A 24546-nucleotide genomic window follows, 5' to 3' on the forward strand; every position below is an offset into this window, starting at 1 on the left:
ATGATGCAGCAGCAAAATCTTAAATTGAGTAAGGGTGAAAAAGCAGGCTTTGCCAGGAATCCTCTGTGCTCATCATCTTTACTAGGTGTAACAGTGTAGAAAGTACAATTCGTTTTCTCAAAGTTTTAAAATGAGTTTATTGTCATCTCACAAGTACACGTATGCACAGGTGCAATGAAAAATTTGCTTGTGGCAGCTTCACAGGCACAGAGTATTAAAGGCACCAAAAAAAAAACAAATTATACAAAAATCTCAAAATATAACTTGTAATAGTTGAGATGTTTTGTTGCTCATTCACAAGAATCTATAAATTTAAGGTTCCCCCAGCATAAGCAATGATGAAAGGTCTTTGACCTCAAACAGCAACGGTTCAGATTTTATGCCTTTGTACTACACTGCTGCAACAAAACAACAAATTTCAAGTCGCACAAGTCAAGGATAACAAAACTGATTCTGAAACATTAATACAAACATACACCGTAGATGCAAATTAAAAATTGCATAAGCTTACAGGAAAGGAAATGACAGCCAGGACTCAGAATGAATGGTCGTCTTCTGTTTGTAGCATTTCTGAGATATCATACCCTGACTAACATTTAACCTTCAAGATCACTCATTAAAATTAAGGAAGTGGTAAGGAAATCAAAGCTTTGCATTTATATAACACATTTGATAACCTAGTGTACCATGCATTATACTCAGTAGCCACTTTATTAGGAACCTCCTTTAATTATGGGGGCCACTGAGTGTACGTTCATGGTTATCTGCTGCTGTAGCTCATCCACTTCAACGATGCTCTTTTGCACGCCACGGTTGTAATGCGTGGTTATCTGAGTTACTGTTGCCTTCCTGTCTGGCCATTCTCCTCTGACTTCTCTCATTAACAAGGCATTTTCTCCCACGGAACTGCTCCGTGGATGATTTTTTTTGTTTCTCGCGCCATTCCCTGCAAATTCAAGGGAATGTTCTGCGTCAAAATCCCAGGAGTCTCTGAGATACTCAAACCACCCCATCTGGCACCAACAATCATTCCACTGGCACTTGGACCACAATTCTTCCCCGCTCTGATGTTTTGTCTGAACAAGTGAACCTCATGACCATGTCCACATGCTTTAATGAACTGAGTAGCTGGCCCATGATTGGCTGATTAGATACTTGCATTAACGAGCAGGTGTATAGGTGTACCTTTGCAGGAAGGCAACAGCAACTCAAATAACCATGCATTACAACAGTAACTCAACTCAGTTCAGCGCACCTCTGAATGCACAATGAGTTGAACCTTGACGTGGATGGACTACAGCAGTAGAAGACCACAAAAACACACACTCAGTGGCCTTCTCTTTAGTTACCATAGGTACCTAATAAAGTGCCACTAAGTGTAGATTTCTTCACTGGCATGATGATCAACCCAAAGCACCTCCCTTCTAGAGGCATCATTACCACTCCCCCAGTTGCCCTTTTGAAGCTGTTGATGAACCACTTTCCAAAACTACTACAGTGAGAGGCAGGGATGCTCTCTCTCTCTCTCTCTGCGATTAGGGATTCCACAATTTCATCCCAGTAAAGGAAAAGCATTACATTAGGCAGTCAAGAGCTCTGCCTGGCCCTCTTCCAGGTTTACGTTCCTGCCCGGGTGTCCTAGGAAAGAGAGCATGCAGTCACCATGGGTAGACTGGGTGGATTTCTGGGGGCGGTGGACCTGTTTTATAGACAGTGATAATCATATTCTAAGTTGAATTTGTTCACAGTCTTGTAAATAGTTCATGTATGTATTTTGTGTGTGAATAAACTTTTGCAGTTTTTTTTGGGGCGGGGGGGGAGAGAAGCAGTACTGTGGCAGGACGGTGTGCAGTTTGCAGAGGGTGACTTTCCTGGGTACTTCTAGACTACAGCTTTGGGAGATGCTGTTGAAACAGTGAAGGAGTATTGATAGTGCATTGGTGAAAGTAGTACATGTCTAGGTGGTGATCTGTTGCCCAGTAGTTGGGCTACTTTGTTCCAGATGGTACGAACTTTCTTTGCTGATGTTAGTGCTTCAACTCAAAGGCAAATGAGATAGTATTCCTAGAGACCCTGGATTTGTGCTGGGTAGACAGTGGAAAGTCTTTGTGTGTCAGTGGGCGAGTTGCTCACACCAGACAAACCAAACTTCTGACTTGATCTTATAGCCAAAGTACACAGCAGGGTAAAACAGTAGCATAGCAGTTCACTCAATTGCTTTAAAGTGCCGGATATCACTAATCAGGGTTCAATTCCCACCACTGTCTGTCAGAGAAGTTTGTACGTTCTCCCCGTGACCGCATGGGTTTCCTCTGGGTACTCTGGTTTCCTCCCACAGTCCACAGACAGGTTAGGGTGAGGGCTAGTGGGTGACACCTGTGGGCTGCCCCCCGGTCACAATATTCGGACTGCGATGGTCACTGACACAAAAAGACGCATTTCACTGTATCAACACAAACATGAGAAAACCTGCAGATGCAAAGTACACGTGACAAATAAAACTCATCCTTATTATTAGGTGTCTGCACTTTTAGGTTTCTGGTGGGGGAACTTGGTGATGGTCATGCCCGAGGGTAGCTAGTTAAACAGTCTCCATCTGGAGATGACCATTGTGCAGCTACTTCTCAGCCCAGGCTGAGCATGGACAGGGCCTGCATTGTTACCAAAGAGATAGTAAATAAAGATCTTTTTGACCTTCTGATGGAAGGGAGGTCAATGATTCTAGCTCATTTCTACAGGTGTACCACAGAGTATTCCAACTGATTACATCATCGTCAGGTATGGAGGCTCCAATGCACAGGATCAGAAAAGGCTGCAGAGGGCTCTTTTCTCCCACCCTCTGTACCTTCGAGGACATCCTCAAGAAGGCAGTATTCATCACCAAGGACCCTCACTATCCAGGTTAGGCCCTCTTCCCAATACCACCACCTGGAATGAGGTACTTGATCCTGAAGACGCACACTTACAAGTTTTAGGAACAGTTTCTTCCACTCCGTCATCAGATTTATGAACACTACCTCACTATTTTGTTTTTTTTTTGCACTTTATTTATTTTTAATGTATTTCTTATTGTAACTTACATTAATTTACTTCTATTGCACTGAACTGCTACCACAAAACAATAAATGTCATGACACACAGTCTGTCAGTGATAACAAGTCTGATTCTGATAGAGCAGCTGAAGATGGCCAAGCCTAGGACATTTCCCTGACAAACTCCTGCGGTGACCTCCAGGAACCATGATTTCCTCCCAGCAACAAAAACAATCTTTCTTTCTGCTCTGTGTGACGCCAGGCAGTGGAGAGATTTCCCCTCAGTTCTAGTTTTACCAGGGAACCTTGATGCGTTTTCAAATCGTGCCACTACTGCAATGTGCTGTTAAAGTTCCTTTGCAGGCTGCAATCTCTCACAAACAGAATTATGGCAACAATCAGAAAATGTGATCATTTACTTTTGGTCGAGGAGGTACAAGCCTGTCGGAGGTACTGAGTTTCGTGCTCACCTTTATACCAAATCCAGAAAATACAGGAGAAGGATTAGAGCATCTGGTCCATCAAGCCTGCTCCATAATTGAATTGTGTCTGCTTTTTCTTCCCCCTCCCCCCACTCTCCATCCTGCCTTCACCATAACCAGCCAAGAATTTACCAATCTCTGCCCAAGTATACACATGCAACTTCACCTGTGCTTTTTTATTTTGGGCGTAAGGGATCGCCTGACACTCTCAGCATGCCTGCTTGTCCCTGCCAATACTTGTCCCTCAATCATTATCATTAAGACCACAAGATATAGGAGCAGAATTGTGCTTTGTGACCCATTGAGTCTGTTCCACAGAATTTTAAATAAAGTTTCTGATCATCATTGTTTTCCTGTTTGTGAAATTGACAGCCATGCTTCCTGTATTAGAACAGTGACAACAATTCAAAACGAACTTCCCCCAGCTCCAAGGTGCTTTACCTCTTCAAATAGATGGTGGTGGAGGGGGCAAGGGATAAACAAAGGGGGTACCAATCACAGCTGACCCAAGTCCTCCAGTATGGGGCCAATAGTTACACCCCAAGTTGGGACCACAGTTGAGGCTAGCCCTCCCACTAGTACTGCACTCTAGTGTTCGCTCCCTAGAAGACAAGCTGGATTGCCTTTGCTGCAGGAGATGAGGTACTGCTATGTGCTTGTCCTTGCAGAAACACGGCTACAGGGCAACATCCCATGCACCCATCAATCTTCAGGCTGTGTCACTCAGGGACTTGTACTAATACTCTTTTGTGACTATATGTGCCATTGTAATCAGTATGCATCTGACTGTATGTACTGTGTTTTGCACCTTGACCCCAGACAATGCTGTTTCATTTAGCTGCATACAGGAATGGTTGAATGGGACTTGAACTTGGTCGTGGGAAGGTGTGTTAATGGGATGGCCAGGAAGTCAGTAACAGCACCGAGGTGACTGGGTTCCGGGACTCCTCAATGAATAACAGAAAGTAAACTTTATCCACGGGAAGCAATCACTTTGTTCTCCAGGAAGCAAAGTATAAATCACATCTGAAAAGAGGGAATGTCATCACTCTGCTCTCCTGGCAGCAGCACCAAATTTACAACAAGTGCAAAACAAAAATCAGCCCTTCACATCGTAGTGTTGGTGTAATGCATCTCTGGCACCGACTTCACAGCACATTGCTGCTGCCACACCTGTCACCACATCGGAGGTGTGAAGTCCAACACTGTCAGTACAAAAATAGCTGTGTTATAAGGGACACTGGACCGCACAGAAGGAGCCACTATGTATAGGGTTAAAGGCTGGACAAGGTGTCTGCAAGTGAATTAAAAGCCCCCCCACCCATTAACTGTGTTGTCAGTAAAGTACTTACCCCCCCCTTCCAATACAATGCCACTCTACACACCATAAAGCCCACTCCACCTTCCCCCATCCCATGTCCCTCAAAAATTGGTACCTGCATGACATACAAAATATCTGCAGTATCCTGAGGAGGGACTGAAGTCATTCCAGAGCAGAGGATGGGGAAAGAAGGACGACATTCTCTTGCCCTCTTCTTAATACTACCATCAGGCCTAAGGCATAGTGTCCCACACCACCACCAGGTTCAAGGACAGTTATTACCCTACAACCATCATGCTCCTGAACCAGCATCGATAACATCATTCACCGCAACACTGAACTGATTCTTTGACCTACAGACTCACTTTCAAGGACACGTTACAACTCACATTTCAGTTATTTTTATTTGCATCGTCTGTCTTTTGCACATTGGTTGTCAGTTCTTTGTAAGTTTATGCATAGTTTTTTTTGTAAAATTCTTGTGTTTTTCTTTTTTCCTGTAAATTGCAAGAAAATGAATCTTTAATGATAAAGTTACTTTTAACTTTAAACATTCTGGGAAGGGTCTTGGTCCGAAACGTCGATTGTTTATTTCCTTCTCTAGATGCTGCCTGACCTGCTGAATTCTCCCAGAATTTTGTGTTGCACTGGGTTCAAGGACTGATGCTGCCCCAGGTTCAGTTTTAAACTGAGCACCATTGTGTTCATCTTCTGCAACCATGGGGCCAGTGCAAGGTGCCAAAACAAACAGTGACTGTACAGACATGCAGCCACAGAGGAAGAGACCAATTCTCCACATCACAGTTGGCAAAACCATCTAATTTTATTTTTAATTACTACTGCGATCACCAAGAAGCCATCTTGTTTGCACTGAGGTGTGAACGATCGCCGAATTGGACTCCTGTTATAACTTGTCTCACAATTTAAATTAGAAATAAAGTGTTCAAGCAATTAAAGACTTGCCTGAGTCGGTGCAGAGCCCTGACTATGGTTTAACGAGGAAACATTTGAGTCCCCATCTTCAGCACACCAGCAACCCCCCTAGCCTAGGCTCAGTGCCACTTGCTGCCTTGTTCATTCACATCCAGTGAGAGAGAAGAGAAAAAATTCCAGCCTCCCACACATCAGGGAAACTGAAATGCATCCAACTGTAAAACAAACAATAAATAACCTTCAAAGAGTCATGTGGTACTGGCTGGCCTCCCCAGTTCGGAAGCTTCTATGAATGAAGTCTTGAAAGCCATTCAATCGACTTCAGCTCGGGTTCCTGAGAATGTCTGGCAATTTCTGGAAGTTCACCCAAGGGAGTCGATCAGAATTTCAGCCTCTCACCCCAATCCATTTTCCTATCAGCGATGCTTTGTGTACAGCTGCAGTACCTTTGAATAAGGGTCCTGATTTGCATCATAGGTATGGGCACTCTGCATCTTTAATAGGTTCATACACTGAACTGTCACCGTCCATCACTTGGACTATTGTAACACACACAAAATGCTTGAACTCAGCAGGCCAGGCAGCATCTATGGAAAAGAGTAAACAAACAATCAACATTTCAGGCCAAGACCCTTCATCAGGACTGGGCTATTGCATTCAGTTCTGGTTGCCTCATTGTAAGAAGGATGTGGAAGCTTTAGAGAGGGTGCAGAGGACAGCTACCAGGATGCTGCCTGGACTAGAGAGCGTTTATGAGATGCAGTCATGAGTTGGTGCTCTCCTGTTTGGAGCAAAGGATAACAGACGTGCGAAATGATAAGAGGGATAAGATAAAGTGGACAGTCAAAGATTTTTCCCCAGGCTGTAAGTCACTAGTACAGTAGGGCATAGTTTTATGATTGGAGGAAAATAGAAGGGAGGGTGATTAAGGACATATAACATTATAGCATAGTGGAGGCTCTTTGACCCATGATCACCTCAAGATCAATATAACCCTTCGCTCCTACATAACCCTCGTTTTTCTATCATCCATCTGCTTATCTAAGGGTTTCTTAAATGACCCTAATATATCTGCCTCTACCGCTACCCCTGGCAGGAGGTCCCAAGCAGCCACCACTCTCTATGTAAAGAATGTACCTCCAACATCACCCCCCCCATACTTTTTTCCAAACACCCTTTGTATTAGCCACTTCCACCCTGAGAGAAAGTCTCTGGTTGTCCACTCAATCTACGCATCTCATCATCTTAAATGCCTTTCTCAAGTCACCCCCTTCCTCTTTCGCTCCAGCGACGTTTCCATTTCCCTAGCAAAGAGACTGTATGCATTCACCTTACTGATGCCTCATGAATTTATGCTCGTCTACAAGATCACCTCTCAGCCTTCTTTTCCACTCTGAGGAACGAAGTCCTGCTAGCCCATCCAATTGATATCAGAGTTGCTGTCAGTTTTCAGCCCCCCGCCCCCACCAAACCCCCAGTCATTGTGCATTTATTTTATTACTTGAATTTAAATTTTCATAGCCATGATGCTGACTCCCATCACTGGATCAGTATCCTCAAATCTCTGAATGATTTCATAACTGGTCTGCGAGATGGCATTCCTGCGGAGCGGGACACTGAACCACGATTGGGAGGCATTTTGTGGCAGCACATTGGAGAAGAAGTAATCAGACGTTCTCCATCAAAATCTGCAGCTGAATCAAATTGGAGGATACAGCTAATAGCAGAGAAGGAAAGCCCTGACAAAACAGGACTTTAATAAACTGGCAGAGTGGGCGTGCAATTGGCAAGTGATCATTATAGACAAGTGCGAGATGGCAGATTTTGGAAGAATATTAAGGCCACGTTTCCCCTCAGGAGTACCTAAAATGAGGACAAAGGGGATTTAAACAAAATTTAAAATCAGTTTTGCCCCATATTCCTCAAATTCCTTCCTAAATCTGCAGGTAATCTTAAATTGCCTCTATAATTTCCTTAGAAGATAGTACAGTGCAGAACAGAAGCACTCTTCAGCCCACAGTGTCTGTGGTGAACATATGGCAAATTAAATCTCTTCAGGCACGGACTGGAGATCAGCAGGTTGATGTCAAGGCACCTCGACCTTAACGTCAACCTTTCAATCTCCAGGCCATGCCACTCAGGGACCTGTGATAATATTATTTTGTGACTGTATATGCCGGATCATAACTGTACGTGCTGTGTGTGACCGTGTGCACTGTGTTTTGCAACTTGGGCCCAGAGAAACAGTATTTCATTTAGCTGTATGCGTATATGGTTGAATGACAACAAACTTGAACATGAACCTGCACATGAACCATGTCTCTCCAGTCACTGCGTCCATCTAAAAGCTTCCAAACACCATTATTGCAGCTGTTCCCACCACTATCTTGAGTAGTTCGTCCCAGCATCTACCATACTCTTTAAAAAAAAACACACTGCCCTACACATCCCCTTAAAGCTTCTCCCCTCTCACCTCAAATGCACATCCTCTAGATCTGACACTTCAGGGAACATCAAAAGATGCAGAAGAGGTTTTTAAGAAAGTTGAACTATAGTAAAAAGCTGTCTGAACTATACAGAAAATGTTCAGAAAACACTCAGAAGATCAAGCAGCATCTGTGGGGAGTAAAATGGAGTCAAGGACACTTCACCTTCCCTTCTCTGCAACTTCAACCATGCCATGGAGTTTAGATGAAGAGTCAGTGATGATGAGCTGTTGTGCTTTCCCTCCCCACAGATACCAACCGAGTGCTTCCACCACTTTCTATTTTTATTTCAGATTTCCAGCAAAGGTTTTTTTTTCCTCTCCCCCGCTCCAAAAATGCTCTGAGCTGAGGTAGGTTTCTTTGGAAGGAGACTCAAAGGAAGTTTTAATGAACAAAATTGAGGGAGGCCTCAAAAGCATAAACAAGTACCACCCATGTTCTTTAGTACAAAGCTCAGTAATCAGGGGTCAAGAATTTAAGTAATCAGGGGTCAAGAATTTAAGTTATTTGATAGGATTCATGGGGTGGCACAGTAGCGTGGAGGTTCAGCACAATGCTTTACAGGACCAACGATCACCACTCAGCGTTCAATTCCTGCTACTGTCTGTAAGGAGTTTGTAAGTTCTTCCGTGGACCACATGGGTTTCCTACGGGTGCTCTGGTATCCTCCCACATTCCAAAGACATACGGGTTAGGGTCAGTAAGTGTGGGCATGCTATGTTGGCACAAGAAGAATGGCAACACTTGCTGACTGCCCCCAGACCATCCCCGGTCAGCGCTGGCCGTTGACACGATTGACACATTTCACCGTACGCTTCAATGTTTTGATATACATGCGATAAACACACATTATAATTAAAAGATTATTGACAAGTGGTAGGTTTGGAATTCACTGTCTGAAAGTTCTGGTCCTTCAGCAGAAATGCTGAAGAGTCCCAAGCTGTCGGGCTACAGGCCCGGAGCAGGGGAGGGGATTCACCTCCAGAGACCGCAGATGCTGGGACTGGAGCAACAAACAATCTGCTGGAGGAACTCAGTGGGTCGAGCAGCCCTTGTGAGGAAGGAACTGTTGACATTTCCAAATTTCACACAGACACAGTGGGCTAAATAACCTCCTCCAGTCCTCTATGACCTCGCACCCACTTTTTATAATCAGTCAACCCACAAGACGCGACTGAATTTTGCAGCGCTCACTTCAAGCCAACATAACCTTTTAATGATGTGAAATTGATCCATTTTCAGTACTCCAGATGTGTACTGAACAGGGCTCTGTGTAACTGGATGAAACCACCATCATTGGGGCCTCTCTCCACACCCACTCCAATTCAGGACAAATCAGAAGCACTGCCTCCAGCATTCTCAAAGACCCCCTCACGTCTTTCCCACAAATGCTTTGACTGCCTGCCATCAGGCAGAAGGTACTGCAGCACAGAACCGTCAGGATGGGCAACAGCTTCTTAACACCCTGTTGTCACCCAGCACACATATGCACCCTATCTGAAATCCCTGCCACCCTCTCCCCACCTCATCCTACACTGGTCACTTCTCATCCGTTTTTGTTGATGTTTCACATATGTATACAACTGCTCGTTTTTATTATTATTTCATTATACCATCTGACATAAACATACACCTGGCATTTTATGTGAACCTGTCAATCTTTGACCCCACAGGAACAATGTTTCATTTAGCTCTATACATGTATGGTTGAACAACAAGCTTAACTTTTATTCTAGTCTCCATTTGTAAAGGCCAACATTTCATTAGCCACCCCGATTAGTTTCTTTTTCACCTGACCACCATGCCTCAGAAATCCACATCTCCACTGCATCTGCGGGTAAGCAAACCAGTGTCCATGCAGCCAACCCTGGCCAGGATAGTGAATCAATCCCCCTGTCATCACCCCTCTAATTCCATCAAAACCCTGATTTAGCCAACTCCTTTACCCATGAGTCGCCACACCTTGCAAGGCAGGCAGACACTAATGAAATCTCAAGTGCTCACAACCAGTTGATAACGCTGTCAGGAGAGTCCTCAATGAAACTCTGGTTAGAAACAGCATGACGATAAATCTCTTCTTAAAAAAAATTCAGTTTAACCTCTATGTAATGAACCTGCCGGCCTTAACTGCTGATAGTGCAGCATTTGAAAGGTAATACAGTGCTTCACCCACCAGCTCCTGGTCACTCACTCTCCAAGCTCTGGAGAGCTCTCACAGATCTTTGGAAAGGTTTCGATGACAGTAACTATAGCCTTCGAGTAGCTTTTGTGCAAATGAGAAGCGCTATCTGTCACAGAAGAGATGGATGAAAAAGGAAACACTCAATAGAGAAAAAAAAAGAACATTACAGAAGGCATCAGAAACTAGAAAGCTGACTTAATGCCAAGGCTCTAATCTGTCATGAAAGGCATTATCCCCAGTTTACAGCAGCACCTCTGTTATACAGCATCAGAATCAAGGTTAGCAGATACTTTCCTTTTACTTGTGATGTGGTACAAATGACAGAAGTAGATCTATGGAATCTTTGATTCTATTCAATACATTATCAGATTTTTTTTTACCTCCGCCTTTCCTTCCCTGCCTCTCTGCACAAGGGTGCTGCCTTTGAATAGACAATGCCTCAGCTTAGCTTAACACACCAACAATGTTGAGGCAGCTCAACTGGCTGGTTGAGAAATATCTCTCCAAGGGCAAGCAATTTTCAGATTTCAGATCCAGATTTATTTATATGTTCATGGAAACATACAGCAAGATTTGCATTAGCAACCAACACAAATGAAGGATGTGCCGAGGAAATTTCTACAGCAACTTCCAACTTCATGAGACCAACAGACATTGGAGCAGAATCAGGCCATTCGGCCCATCATATCTGCTCCATCATTTGATTGCGGCTGATCCAATTCCCCTCAGCCCCATTCTCCTATCTTCTCCTTGTAACCTTCCACACCCTGATCTATCAATCTCTGCCTTAAATAGACAAAGACTTGGCCTTCACAGCCATCTGTGGTAATGAATTCCACAGATTCACTGCCTTCTGGCTAAAGGAATTCCTCCTCATTTATGTTCTATATGAACGTCCTTCTATTCTGAGGTTGTGCCCTCTATCTAGGCCTTTCAACATTTGATAGGTTTCAATCAGAACCACCCCCCCTCCTCCTGACATTCTTCTAATTTCCAGCGAGTGCGGGCCCAGAACCATCAAACACTTCTCATATCATAAGCCTTTCAATCCCGGAATCCCTTTTGTGAACTTCCTTTGAACCCTCTCCAAATGTCAGCACATTCTTCAACCTACACTCACTTTCAAAGACGGCACAGGACTCTACAACTCACGTTTTCAGTTTTTTTTTGCACAATTTGTCTTCTTTTGCACACTGGTTGTTTGACAGTTTTCCATAAATTCTATTGTATGCATTTTCCTGTAGAATGTCTGCAAGAAAATGAATCCCAAGGTGGTATATGTTGACACATATGCACTTTGACAACAAATTTGCTTTGACTTTAATCTCGTAGCCAATTCATGCATGGCTATCTCCTACAAACAGCAACATGTTAATGACCAGGTAAGTGGTTTTGTGATGTTGGCCAAGGGGTAAACATTGGTCAAGCAACCAAAAAGAACCTTCTCTTGAAGGTAGCGTCACAGGTCTGCCGTGGGTGTCCAGATCTCCTTCAGTCCTGCAATTTTTAGGCTCAAGTGCAGCTTAGAAGAGCTCTTACAGACTGAGCCACAACTACCACTCAAATATCTTCCAGCTGTTGACAGGAATTATTTCAAATGGATGTATGCACCCCTGCTCAACAAAGGTCAGAGAGCTCCTACAGCTCCAAGCAACAATGCAAGAAAGCATGTTCAACCTCTCTTCTCATCTTCAACCTTTTACTATTTTCTTAATTTATCTTTGAGATTTCTACATCCATCACTTCTCTCACTGCAAATGCATTGCCCCATTTTCTCCCTTTTCACCTACATTACTCAACGTTCTAGAAGCAGCTTCTTGCCCTCTGCCATCAGATTTCTGAACAGTCCATCATCACGACCTCTTTACTCATCTTCGGCACCATGTCATTATTTTTGTGACTTACAGTAACTTCGATGTCTCGCACTGTATCTACTGCTGCAAAGCAACAAATTTTACAATATACATCTGTCATAGTAAACCCGATTCTGTTTAAAACTCACTGGCCAAGTCACTGGGTATATTTAAAGCAGAGGTTGATAGGTTCTTGATTAGTAAGGATGTCAAAGGTTACGGGAAGAAGGCAGGGCAGGGGTAATAAATCAGTCAGGATCAAATGGTGGAGCAGACTCGGTGGGACGAATGGCTGAATTCTGCTCCTATGTTGTATGGTCTTAAAACTCTGGCTAATCTTTAAACTGTGCTCATAGCTGCCCACTTCATACACAACTTTCGAAGCCAATACTCAGACTGCTGCCTTTCAGGAACAACTCCTTGCACCGTCATAAAAGACCCCATGGCATCAGTTGCAGAAGAGAAATTTTCCCCAAGAGGATTCAATTTTTATTTTAAATCTAGCTGTTATGGCATCACTGTTTATGAAAACTGCGTTCAAATGTTCCCACGTTACAGTAGTGACTTCTGCAATAATACTCCATTAACTACAGGCAACCAGCTCAAAAGGCTTTGAAAGTAAACTAGTTGATTATGGAATACATACAATTCAATTTTCACTTGGTGTTACATTTTTTTTAAATGATGGGTAATATCCAAGCAGCATGGTTTGGCATCATATCATGCCAACATTGAGCAGGCTATAATCGGAAGTCAAAGAGTCATTTAGTCACAGAGAAATGAAGCACAGAAGCAGACACTTCAGCATACTGGATTTGTGCTGACACTATGCTCAATGGCTGACAATGCCCCCATAAACCCATCTACACTCCCCCCCAGACCCTGATCCTACCACTCATCCGTATATAAACAGGCCATTTGGCCCATCTAGTGTGCCAAACTGTTATTTTTGTCTAAAACTGGATGCTTCCTGATTGGCACAGACTCTAGGTCAAATTTATTGTCACATGCACACATGTATGCATGCAGAGATGAAACTGAAAAAAAGCTTGCAGTAGCATCAGTGGCATTGTTTAAGCACCATTTCACAGATCAAACACAGATTGCGCCTAAATTAAACAATTTTGCAGGAATGAGCACAATTCAAACCAAGAATAAAAGGTCCAGTTGTATGCTAAGTGACTGTAGCTGTTGTTTCCTCGGTCACAAAACACCACAGCACAAAGCAGACCCTTCAGCCCATCTAGTCCATGGATGAACTGCTAATCTGCCTGGTCCCATCAACCCACACCGGGACTAGAGCCCTCCATACCCCTCCGATCCATGTACCAATCCAAACTTCTTTTTAAGTGTTGCAATCCAACCCCATCTACCACTCCTACTGGGCAGCGAGTGCCATCCTGACTGAAGTTCCTCAAGTCCCCCTTAAATATTTCATCTTTCACCCTTAACCTATGACCTCTAGTTCTCATCTCACCCAACCTCAGTGGGAAAAACCTGCTTGCATTTACACCATCTATTCCCCTCAATTTTGTACAACCATTACCAAATCTCTGCTCATTCTAAGCTCCAGGGAATAAAGTCCAAACGTATTCAACCTTTCTAGAAATAATTATGTCGGGTCCTCAACTGCCAGCAACATTCTTGTAAACTTTCTCTACACTCTTTCAATCTTACTGATGTCTTTCCTGTAGGTGAGCAGAACTGCAAACGCTTCTCCAAATTAGGCCTCACCAACATCTCATACAACTTCAACATAACATTCCGACTCCTGTATTCAATACTCTGATTTATGAAGGCCAATGTGCCAAAAGCTCTCTTTATGACCCTATCTACCCGTGATGCCACTTTCAAGGAAATTGAAAAGGAAATATTACAAGCAATTTACAGAGAATCACAATCAGATTTATCATCACTGACTTATATGACATGAAATTTGTTTTGCATCAGCAATACAGTGCAAAGGAATAAAATTATTATAAATCACAATAATAAATAAAGTGAGAAAAGGAATAACAAGGTAGTGCTCAGAGGCCAATTAACCAAATGACCTGCTCAATTTTTTGGTATGTGGGAGGGAACTGGAGTAACCCTTGCAGTTGCAGGCGAATCATTCAGACTCCAACCAGTATCTGGACCATCGGCTTCAGGGGAAAGAGCCTGCATTTACCCTGCCTATGCCACTCATAATTTGTATACCTCTATCAGATCCCAGCTCATTTCACCCATGCTCCAGAAAATAAATTCCTCACCGATTCAACCTTTCCCTACTGCTCAAGTCCTCAAGTACAGACAACATCCTTATAAATCTTATACATCAAGGCAGCAACTCCTGTAAATACTACCAATGGGCTGATGGGGCTGCTTGTTAACCGTGGTTAACAGCTCATTTAGAAGGAAAACTATACCCACTCATGGAGAAGGCTTCAGGAGTAAACTATGGAAGGAAAAAATCCAGAGCAGGGGTCCCCATTGGATTCCTACGTCGGTGGTGCCGAACTGTATCGGTCTCTGCCATTCCTTTGGGTTCATCAGATGCGTGAGGGCGGGGGGGAGCTTGTTACACGGGCAACAGCTTGCTCTCCATATCGTACTGCCCTGGCTTGTGTGTCTGGATAGCTGGGGCACAACACCCACCGTCGGCCCTGACCTACGGAGGCCTCGGGAAGAGGGATGCGCCATGACACAAGGGGTCGAGACTGTGACTCTGCAGCTTCTCGTGTCCCTGCACATTTGGATTGCCATACCAAATCATAATTCAACCAGTCAGAATCCAATGCCCAGTTTTAGTCTAAAGCCCAAGTCCTCTCTTATTAAACAAGCCTCATGCACCTAAAACTCACAGAAAAACACTGACCTAGTGATATATTATTTAGAACTGACAAAAGAAAGAGGAAAGCTACTCCATTTAAGACGATCCATCTACTGAAAGAGGACAAAGCTAATGGCAGTGAAACTGGTTGCTTTCAGATAATATCCAACAATATGCCTCTGAAGGTATATTCATTTGCATCTATTAGACAATATTTATCTGCTTTTTGGAAAAAGAAAAATTATTATTGAGCATTTTATCAGTGGACCCTGAGGTAACTAAGGAGCTACACAAAAATAAATCTCAGTGAGTGGGCTCGTACATAATCTATTTTTTATGCTTAATTATGTGGAGCCTGGGGATAAGGAAGCAGCACTTTGAGACAAGTTTAGACACGTTGTGTTTTGTCTGAAAGCCTTACTGTCCATATAAGCTTCTCATCTTCAAAATGAGATCTGATTTTTTTTAAAAAAAAACAAAATTACACTTGAGAAATGCAGTTTTGTCTCTGCCAACCACATGAAGTGGTACTAATATGCAGCAGTCTAGAGTGGGGAGCCCCGTTGCTCACTGCTCTAGGCAATGATGGGAGATCATTTTCCATCCACCCCTGTGACAAAGGTGAAGGGTCGTATCAGCAACTCGCAGAAAGTCAACAGCACCACCTACCTAGGAAGCGTGGGGCGTTGGCCAAACGTGACAAGGATTCTCTATGACACCACGCCCAACAGAATATAGGCTCTTAATGCTCACATATGAACAAGGGCTGTAATGCCCCAAGAACACTCATATACACTGGGTATGGAGGGAGAGGGATGGAGAGAAATTTCTGTTTGTGTGTTCTTTCTAGAGATACAGCAGGGTAACAGGCTCTTCTGGTACAACAAGCCTACGCCATTCTATTCCGCCCATTTAGCCAATTAACCTGTCTTTGGGAGGAAGCTGGAGCACCCAGAGGAAACGAACACAGACATGGGGAGAACATACGAACTCCTTATAGACGGCAGTGGAATTGAACCTGGGTTGCTGGCACTGTAATAGCATCATGCTCACTGCTACACTACCGTGCTGCACACCCCAACCCCCCACCGAAAAGGAGCGAGGAAGAAAAAGAACCAAAGAGCAAATGACATTTGGGGGTGGGGGCAAAACAATATAAAGAGGACAAGGGATAGAAGCCAAGAGAAGAACTGAATTCCAAAAGAACATTACAACCTAAAGATACAAGAGCCTGAAAGCAGGTACCACAAGGCTCAAGGAGGACAATGTCTGGTCTATCCTGCTGGTTTAAACCTACTGAACAACCAAATGGACTTCTGACCTCACAATTTACCTCATTATCTCCTCACACCTACTGCCTACCTGAACTGCAATTTGTTTTCCCTTTGTACTACCTCAATGTAGTGATATAATGCAACGATCAGCATGGACCGTGTCCAGGACAAGACGGTACCGTTGTGCATGTGACTATAATAAAACACTTTGTTTTGAAGTATCGTCTTTGCTGTAATGTCAAAAATCGCAGCAGTTCCCACGAGTAGCTGAGTAATATCGAGCAGGTAAGCCTGTTATTTATAGCGATGTTGGGTTGAGTGATAAACATTAGCCCGTACACCAGGGAGAACCACACAGCTCTTAAAACAGCTACCAAGGGATCTTTTACGCAAGACAGATGGGGCCTTGATTCGGCACGTTAAGCAACAATGCAGCATCCTCTCCGTACTGCAGAGCACCAGACTGGATTCAGAAGTCATCTTCAGAAGTTTTTGGATGACTCTGCCATAGTTGGATGCATCAGCAAGGGAGATGAGGCTGAGTACAGGGCTACGGTAGGAAACTTTGTCACATGGTGTGAGCAGAATTATCTGCAGCTTAATGTGAAAAAGACTAAGGAGCTGGTGGTTGACCTAAGGGGAGATAAGGTACCGGTGACCCCTGTTTCCATCCAGAGGGTCAGTGTGGACATGGTGGAGGATTACAAATACCTGGGGATATGAATTGACAATAAACAGGACTGGTCTAAGAACACTGAGGCTGTCTACAAGAAGGGTCAGAGCTGTCTCTATTTCCTGAGGAGACTGAGGTCCTTTAACATCTGCCGGACGATGCTGAGGATGTTCTACGAGTCTGTGGTGGCCAGTGCGATCATGTTTGCTGTTGTGTGCTAGGGCAGCAGGCTGAGGGTAGCAGACACCAACAGAGTCAACAAACTCATTCGTAAGGCCAGTGATGTTGTGGGGATGGAACTGGACTCTCTCACAGTGGTGTCTGAAAAGAGGATGCTGTCCAAGTTGCATGCCATCTTGGCCAATGTCTCCCATCCACCACATAATATACTGGTTGGGCACAGGAGTACATTCAGCCAGAGATTCATTCCACCAAGATGCAACACAGAGCATCATAGGAAGTCATTCCTACCTGTGGCCATCAAACTTTACAACTCCTCCCTTGGAGGGTCAGACACCCTGAGCCAATAGGCTGGTCCTGGACTTATTTCATAATTTACTGGCATAAATTACATATTACTATTTAACTATTTATGGTTCTATTACTATTTATTACTTACGGTGCAACTGTAATGAAAACCAATTTCCCCCGGGATCAATAAAGTATGACTATGACTCTGCAGCTCAAGATCCATCGGCCAGAGTTGGATCAAGAACCTGCAGCAACAGCATCCATCATTCAGGACCCCAACATCCAGACCATGCTCTCTTCTCGCTGCTGCCATCAGGAACGAAGTGTGCCTTACAACCAGGTTCCATACAGTGGTTACCCTTCAACCATCATCAGGCTTCTGAACGAGCGAAGATAATTTCACTCACCTCAACTCTGAAGTGTTTCAGCAACCTATGGACTCACTTTCAAGGGCTCTACAGCTCTTGTCCTACCCCTCTCTCCCCCCATCTACCTCCCTACATCAGCAGTTTGACTTCTTTTGCACATTTGTTTGTGTGTAGCTTTTCATTGATTCTGTTGTGTTTCTTTGTTCTACTCTGAATGCCTGCAAAAATGAATCTCATGGTGCTATATGGTGACACCTACGTACTTTGACAATAAATTTATTTTGAACTTTGAAAAGCAACCGCTCAAAGTGCCCTCAGGAGAGAGTGGAACCACCTTAAGAGTCAAGGCCGCAATTGTCAAGCCCACACTGGAAGTGTGCTCCCTGCAGCCTCTTGGAGGCTGATAATGTTCTCGGGCCGGGGAGAGTACAGCTGCATTAAGGTGGCAGTGCACAAAGACTTGTTAAATCCATTAGGTGTTGGTATTTGCCTATGCGATCACTACATTCCAACCACAGTCTTGCCAACATAGAACTACAGCCTCAAAGAGACAGCGGAAGGGCATGAGAGCACAAGAGAAGGAATGGAATTCCAAGAGTATCCTTCATGACCTCAACATCCCAAAATGCCTTACAAGGAATGAAGTAAAGTCACTTCATAGGAAAAACAGCAGCCAGTTCATGATAACAAACCCGGTTTGTTTTTAATGCTAAAACAGTTAAGAGATCATTTTTGGCCAGAACACCAAGGACAACTTCTCATCAGGCAAAGCCTTGGTTTAACATATTAACTAACAGACACCACCTGCATCCATACTACATTCCTTCTGTGGCTCGGGAAGTGAACCAACTCCCTCCTAACCCTGTGGTAAGTGTCATACGAAGGCTCACAACCAAAGGCAGGAGATGCAGATTCGAACAGAGGAAGAATACACTCCGTGGCCACTTAATTAGGTAGCTCCTGTACCTAATAAAGTGGCCACTGAGTGTATGTTCATGGTTTTCTGCTGCAGCAGCCCATCCACTTCAAGGTTCAACGTGTTGTGCGTTAAGAGATACTCTTCTGCACACCACTGATGTAACACGTGGATAGTTGAGTTACTGTCGCCTTCCTGTCACCTAGAACCAGTCGGGCCATTCTCCTCTGACCTCTCTCATTAACAAGGCGTTTTCACCCACAGAACTGCTGCTCACTGGATTTTTTTTTGTGTTTTCTGCACCATTCTCTGTAAGACCATAAGATATAGGAGCAGAAGTAGGCCATTCGTCCCATCAAGTCTGTTCCATCATTTAATCGTGGGCTGATCCAATTCTTCCAGTCATCCCCACTCCCCTGCCTTCTCCCCATACCCTTTGATGCCCTGGCTAATCAAGAACCTATCTATTTCCGCTTTAAAATGCACCCAATGACTCTAAACTCCAGAAAATTCCAGAAGATCAGCAGTTTCTGAGATACTCAAACTACCTCATCTAACACCAACAAACATTCCACAAAGTCACTTAGATCACATTTCTTCCTCCATTCTGATGTTTGGTCTGAATGACAACTGAACCTCTTGACCATGTCTGTATGCTTTAATACATTGAGTTAGTGCCACATGATTGGCTGATTAGATACTTGTATTAATGAACAGGTGTACCTAATAGTGGCCATTGAGTATTAAAATGAGTGAGATGGGGAAAACTTGATTGATACGGCTAGTAATGGAGAGATCAGATTCCTAAACCGTGTTAAGCATATTCCAAGAGGATTCAGCACATGGTACCCTGGTTCAGAAGTTGGAAACCCGATGTCTGAGTCTGGTCAGAGGCCCAGAGCTGGTTTGTACAGAGGTTGGCGGCCTGCCTGTGTGTGTGGCTGGCATGGATGTTAGGAAAATGGTTTCTTTTACTGTTGTTGCATATTCTATGTTGGCTGCCTGTTGCTCTGCTGAACATTATGGGCACGCTACATTGGCACTAGAATGTGTGGCGACACTTGCAGGCTGCCCCCCGCACATCATAGGGTAGCGGCTAATGCAATGCTTTGCAGCACCAGTGATTGGGGCAGGGCAGTGCGGTAGCGCAGTGGTTAACACAACACTTTACAGTACCAGCGACCCAGGTTCAATCCCCACCACTGCCTGTAATGAGTTTGTACGTTCTACCCGTGACCATGTGGGTTTCCTCCAGGTGCTCCAGTTTCCTCCCACAATCCAAAGACGCACTGGTTGGTAGGTTAACTGGTCATTGTAAATTTTCCTGTGATTTGGCTAGGGTCTGCCTCTCCATCCCCCCACCCACCACCCCTCTCTGAAAGGATCACTGTCTGTCTATAAGTATTTGTAAGGATCTCTCCAAGGATCGGTGTTTGGAAGGTTTTCTATCGTCTTCTCAAAGTTTATACATCCTCCCTGTGGTGATGTGGGCTTGCACTGGGTGCTCTACCTTCCTCCCACATTGCAAAGACACACGGTTAGGGTTAGTGAGTTGCTGGCAAGCTATGTTGGTGCGAGAAGCGCAGGAACACTTGCAGGCTGCCCAGCACAGTCCTCACTGATTTGACACGAATGAGAAATTTCAGTGCAAGTTTCAATATACACGTGACAAACAAAGCTCATCTCTGTTTCTTCAGATTGTGCTGGCTGTTAAGGTGAACGACACGCTTCACTGTTTCAATATACAGTACATGTGATTAATCTAAACCCTAACAACTGCCTTCTCCCCATCACTGGTCACCTGGAGTGTCATCTTCACCACTCACTGCTGTCCCTTTGGGAGCATTAATCCAAGACAGGACTATCTAACCATGTGAGCTTTGACCGTCGGAGACTCCTTCACAAATCCAAATATATTTCAATGCATAACATGTGTTCAAAGAAGATGGGGGAGAAAAAGAGTGTGTGTCCTTTTGAGTGACCTTGACACTATCCCCCCAACTCGCAGCAGTCGTTTTGGAGATTAAAGATTAGCTCTTGAAATGGAAGGAGAATGTTGGGAGGTGGGTGAGGGGGAGGGCGGGTGAGAATGCAAGAAGGTGGCAAGGAAATAGAAGGAAAGTATTAGAAGTGAGGAAACAAAATAGGCAGAACAAGGGCAGGAGCAAGAGATTAAAAGAAAGACGGATCAGGAAACAACCCATGTTCACAAACATGCCATCTGTAGAAACCACAATTGAAACAGCTAGACAGACAGAAGACAGCAGCCTCAGAACAGAAAGCTCAGCCTCTGTTCAAGGATGTATGACACTCGAGAGATCTGGATGACGTTCAGAAACCCCTGGAGGGTGTGACAGCCTCTGAATGCACTCAGTGCCAGCTGTTCCTCTGCCTTAAAACACCCAGCGATCAATGATTGCTCTGTGTGCGATACACTTCCGAACTTCCTGCTTCAGGAGTGCCGTTGGGAACCCATGCTGGGCTTTTAGCCAGTGTGGGAGCTGCCTCATGTAACTAGAGAATCTCAGAGCCGAACCAGTTAATCAAGTGAGCGTGACCCATAGCTCCCATATTTTCCATCAGCACAGTGATTCAGCAGTAGCCCAGAAGCTTTTCGTGTTTGATTTGAAGTTTATTACAGGGGCTACTGTTTGCTTAAAATTATTCTGTCAACAACCTGCCCCATTCTTTCCCAGCCCACCAGAAAAGGTCCATTTACAGCAAGGTCTGACTGACCAGTATTTAGCACTGATCTTCCCTTCTACACAAGCTTGAAATAACACAGGGCACCGTTAAGCATCTGCAGATGCTTTGAAATCCAAAGCAACACACACACACACACACACACACACACAAAATGCTGGAAGAACTCAGCAGGCCAGGAAGCATCTATGGAAAAGAACAAACAGTTGAAGTTTTGGGCCAAGACTGTTCTGACCTGCTGAGTTCCTCCAGCATTGTGTGTGTGTTGCATGGGGCACCATTATTTAACTCTAGACCTGTGTCTGTGGCACACTGAACTGTTCATCCTTGCCTCTAGTCAGCAGGTTGCACAGTCAAGTCCCACTGCAGAGCCATGCGCACAGAGATCATGGCTGAGCTCCAATGTGCCACCGAGGGAGTGCTGCGCTGTCAGGGAAGGGTGTTAAAACAAGACTCAAGGTGGGCGCAAATACAAACGGCATCAGAGGCATTCTTTTCTGTGATGATTCTCTTCTTCAGCCTTTCACTTCTTTGCCCCCGCGCTTCTCAGTTCATTGCCCACCCACTCCTCGACCCATCCACCTTCTCCCTCGCCTGGAGGTGCCAGAGAGCAGCTTCAAGAGGCAGTGCCTCAGGAAGGTGGTATCTATCATGAAGGAGCCTCACCATCCAGGACAAGTCCCCTTCTTATTGCTACCATCAGGGAGGTGGTACAGGAGCCGGAAGACCCATATTCAACAGCTCCTTCCCCTCCGCCAGCAGATTTCTGAACGTTCTAGGAACACTACCTCATTATTCGACTTTTGCACCATTTATGTAATTAAAGTACAAATTATGTCTTGCATGGTGCTACTGCCGCAAAACAACAAACTCCATGACATATGAAGTGGATATGCTGTCCAAGTTGCATGCCATCCTGGACAATGTCTCCCATCCACTACATAATGTCCTGGTTGGGCACAGGAGTACATTCAGCCAGAGACTCATTCCACCGAGATGCAACACAGAGCGTCATAGGAAGTCATTCCTGCCTGTGGCCATCAAACTTTACATCTCCTCCCTTAGAAGGTCAGACACCCTGAGCCAATAGACTGGTCCTGGACTTACATCCTGGCATAATTTACATATTACTATTTAATTATTTATGGTTTTATTACTATTTATTATTTATGGTGCAACTGTAACAAAAACCAATTTCCCCCAGGATCAATAAAGTATGACTATGACTATAATAAACCCGATTCCGATACTCTACCCTCCAAATCCAATTCCAAGCCAGCCCAGCCATTCCAAAATGTATGCAGATGCACACTTCCACTGTAGGAACAAGTCAAGAGTCCTGCTTCTGTTCGCACTTTCCTGTCCTTTCGACAGAAACCCCAAAGCCAAGACCAAACTCAACCCCTCTTTCGGCAGCTGAAGTTTCACAGATTCCAATGCTAATCATCATATCAATTATTTAACAGCTTGCCCACTACAGTATCTCAGACAGGGAAGCAAGGCTGCCTGGATTTGTGTGTTTTGGTCTCTATATATAAAGAGATAAAGTGCTGCAGCACAGAAACAGGCTCCTTGGCTCATCGGGCTGGTCCACTTGACCCACAACTGGACCGTAGCCTGTGAGCCACTGTGCATTACACATACAATCTCGAGGAGGTGGCTGGAACGCGCTATGACTATAGAAAGGGAAATTAAGAGACAGAGACAAATACATTTGAGGCTTTTAAGAGACGTCAGATGGGCACATGACTATGAGGAAGAAGGATGGATGGATGTGGACATTGTTTTAAGCAGGAGGGATATGTTTTTGAGGTTCTTTTTTAAATTTACTTTTTAGCTGGTTCTGTACAACACTGTGGGCTGAAGGGCCTGTTCCTGTATGTTCTAAGCTAAAACGGGATCGAAATAAAAATGCGAAAGGAAACTCTTTGGAGAAAAGAAATATACACAGAGGACACCACAACATTACAGTGGTGTACTTCCCCTTTAAGATGATGTCACACTCAAGGAAGCTTTGCATGAATTCCTCATCGCTGGGTGACCTTCAGACTCCAGCCTGCACGATGGGATGTCTGCTGTGCGCCACTGCAAATCCTCACCGGCAAAACAGAGTGAACACTGGTACCAGTGACACAGCCCTGCATAAATACATCCACAGCCATCAGTTACAGGAACACAAGTACGTTTCCAAAGGCCCTCACAATTTAAACAGAGAGAACAGTGACACGCCAAGAATTTCCAAACACAGCTCGGGGCTGATTGGCAGGGAGTCCAGGAATGTCGAATGCAAATTTAGCAATTTAAAAAAATATTCCTGTCATTTCCTCATAGTTTATTCAGAGGGCTCAGTCACGAGATACATCATGTCATTTTCACCAGCAGTAGAGGGGAGAAGGAGCCGGGTTAGCCATTTAATGAGAATTTGGTGTTTACCTCAATCTTTTCATCATCTTAGGTAGAGGTTCCATGGCTGGAATGGATCACAGTCCCACGTCTGAATCATTTTTTGGCACATTAGCCTTCACAAGGAAAAGTATCAAGTACAAGATTTGGGATGTAATGTTGAAGTTGTCTAAGACATTGGTGAAGCCTAATTTGGAGTACTGCGTGCAGTTCTGGTCACCTACATACAGGAAAGATGTAAATATGATTGAAAGGGTACAGGGAAAATTTACAAAGACATTGCCAGGTCTGGAGTATCTGACTTATGAGGGAAACACTCAATAGAACAGGACTTTATTCCCTGGAGCACAGGAGAATGAGGGGAGATTTGATAGAGGTATACAAATTTATGAGGGGTAAATGCAAGCAGGCTTTTTCCACTGAGGTTGGGCATGAGTACAACTAGAGGTCATGGGGTTAAGAGTGAAAGGTAAAATGTTAAAGGGGAACATGCGAGGGAACTTCTTAACTCAGAGGGTGGTGAGATCTGCCAGTGGAAGTGGGGGATATAGGTTTGATTTCAACATTTAAGAGAAGTTTAGTTAAATGCATGGATGGGAGGGGAATGGAGGGCCAAGGTCCAGGTGCAGGTCGATGA

General features: G+C 44.3%; 1 protein-coding gene across 13 annotated transcripts in view; it reads right to left on the minus strand.

Moving 5' to 3' along the window:
• Positions 1–24546, minus strand: part of msi2b (musashi RNA-binding protein 2b) — a 650971-nt gene that overhangs the window by 545191 nt on the left and 81234 nt on the right. The gene's annotated exons all lie outside the window — the stretch shown is intronic.

This window comes from Mobula hypostoma, chromosome 23, assembly GCF_963921235.1.
Source record: "Mobula hypostoma chromosome 23, sMobHyp1.1, whole genome shotgun sequence".
Taxonomy (NCBI): Eukaryota; Metazoa; Chordata; class Chondrichthyes; order Myliobatiformes; family Myliobatidae; genus Mobula; species Mobula hypostoma.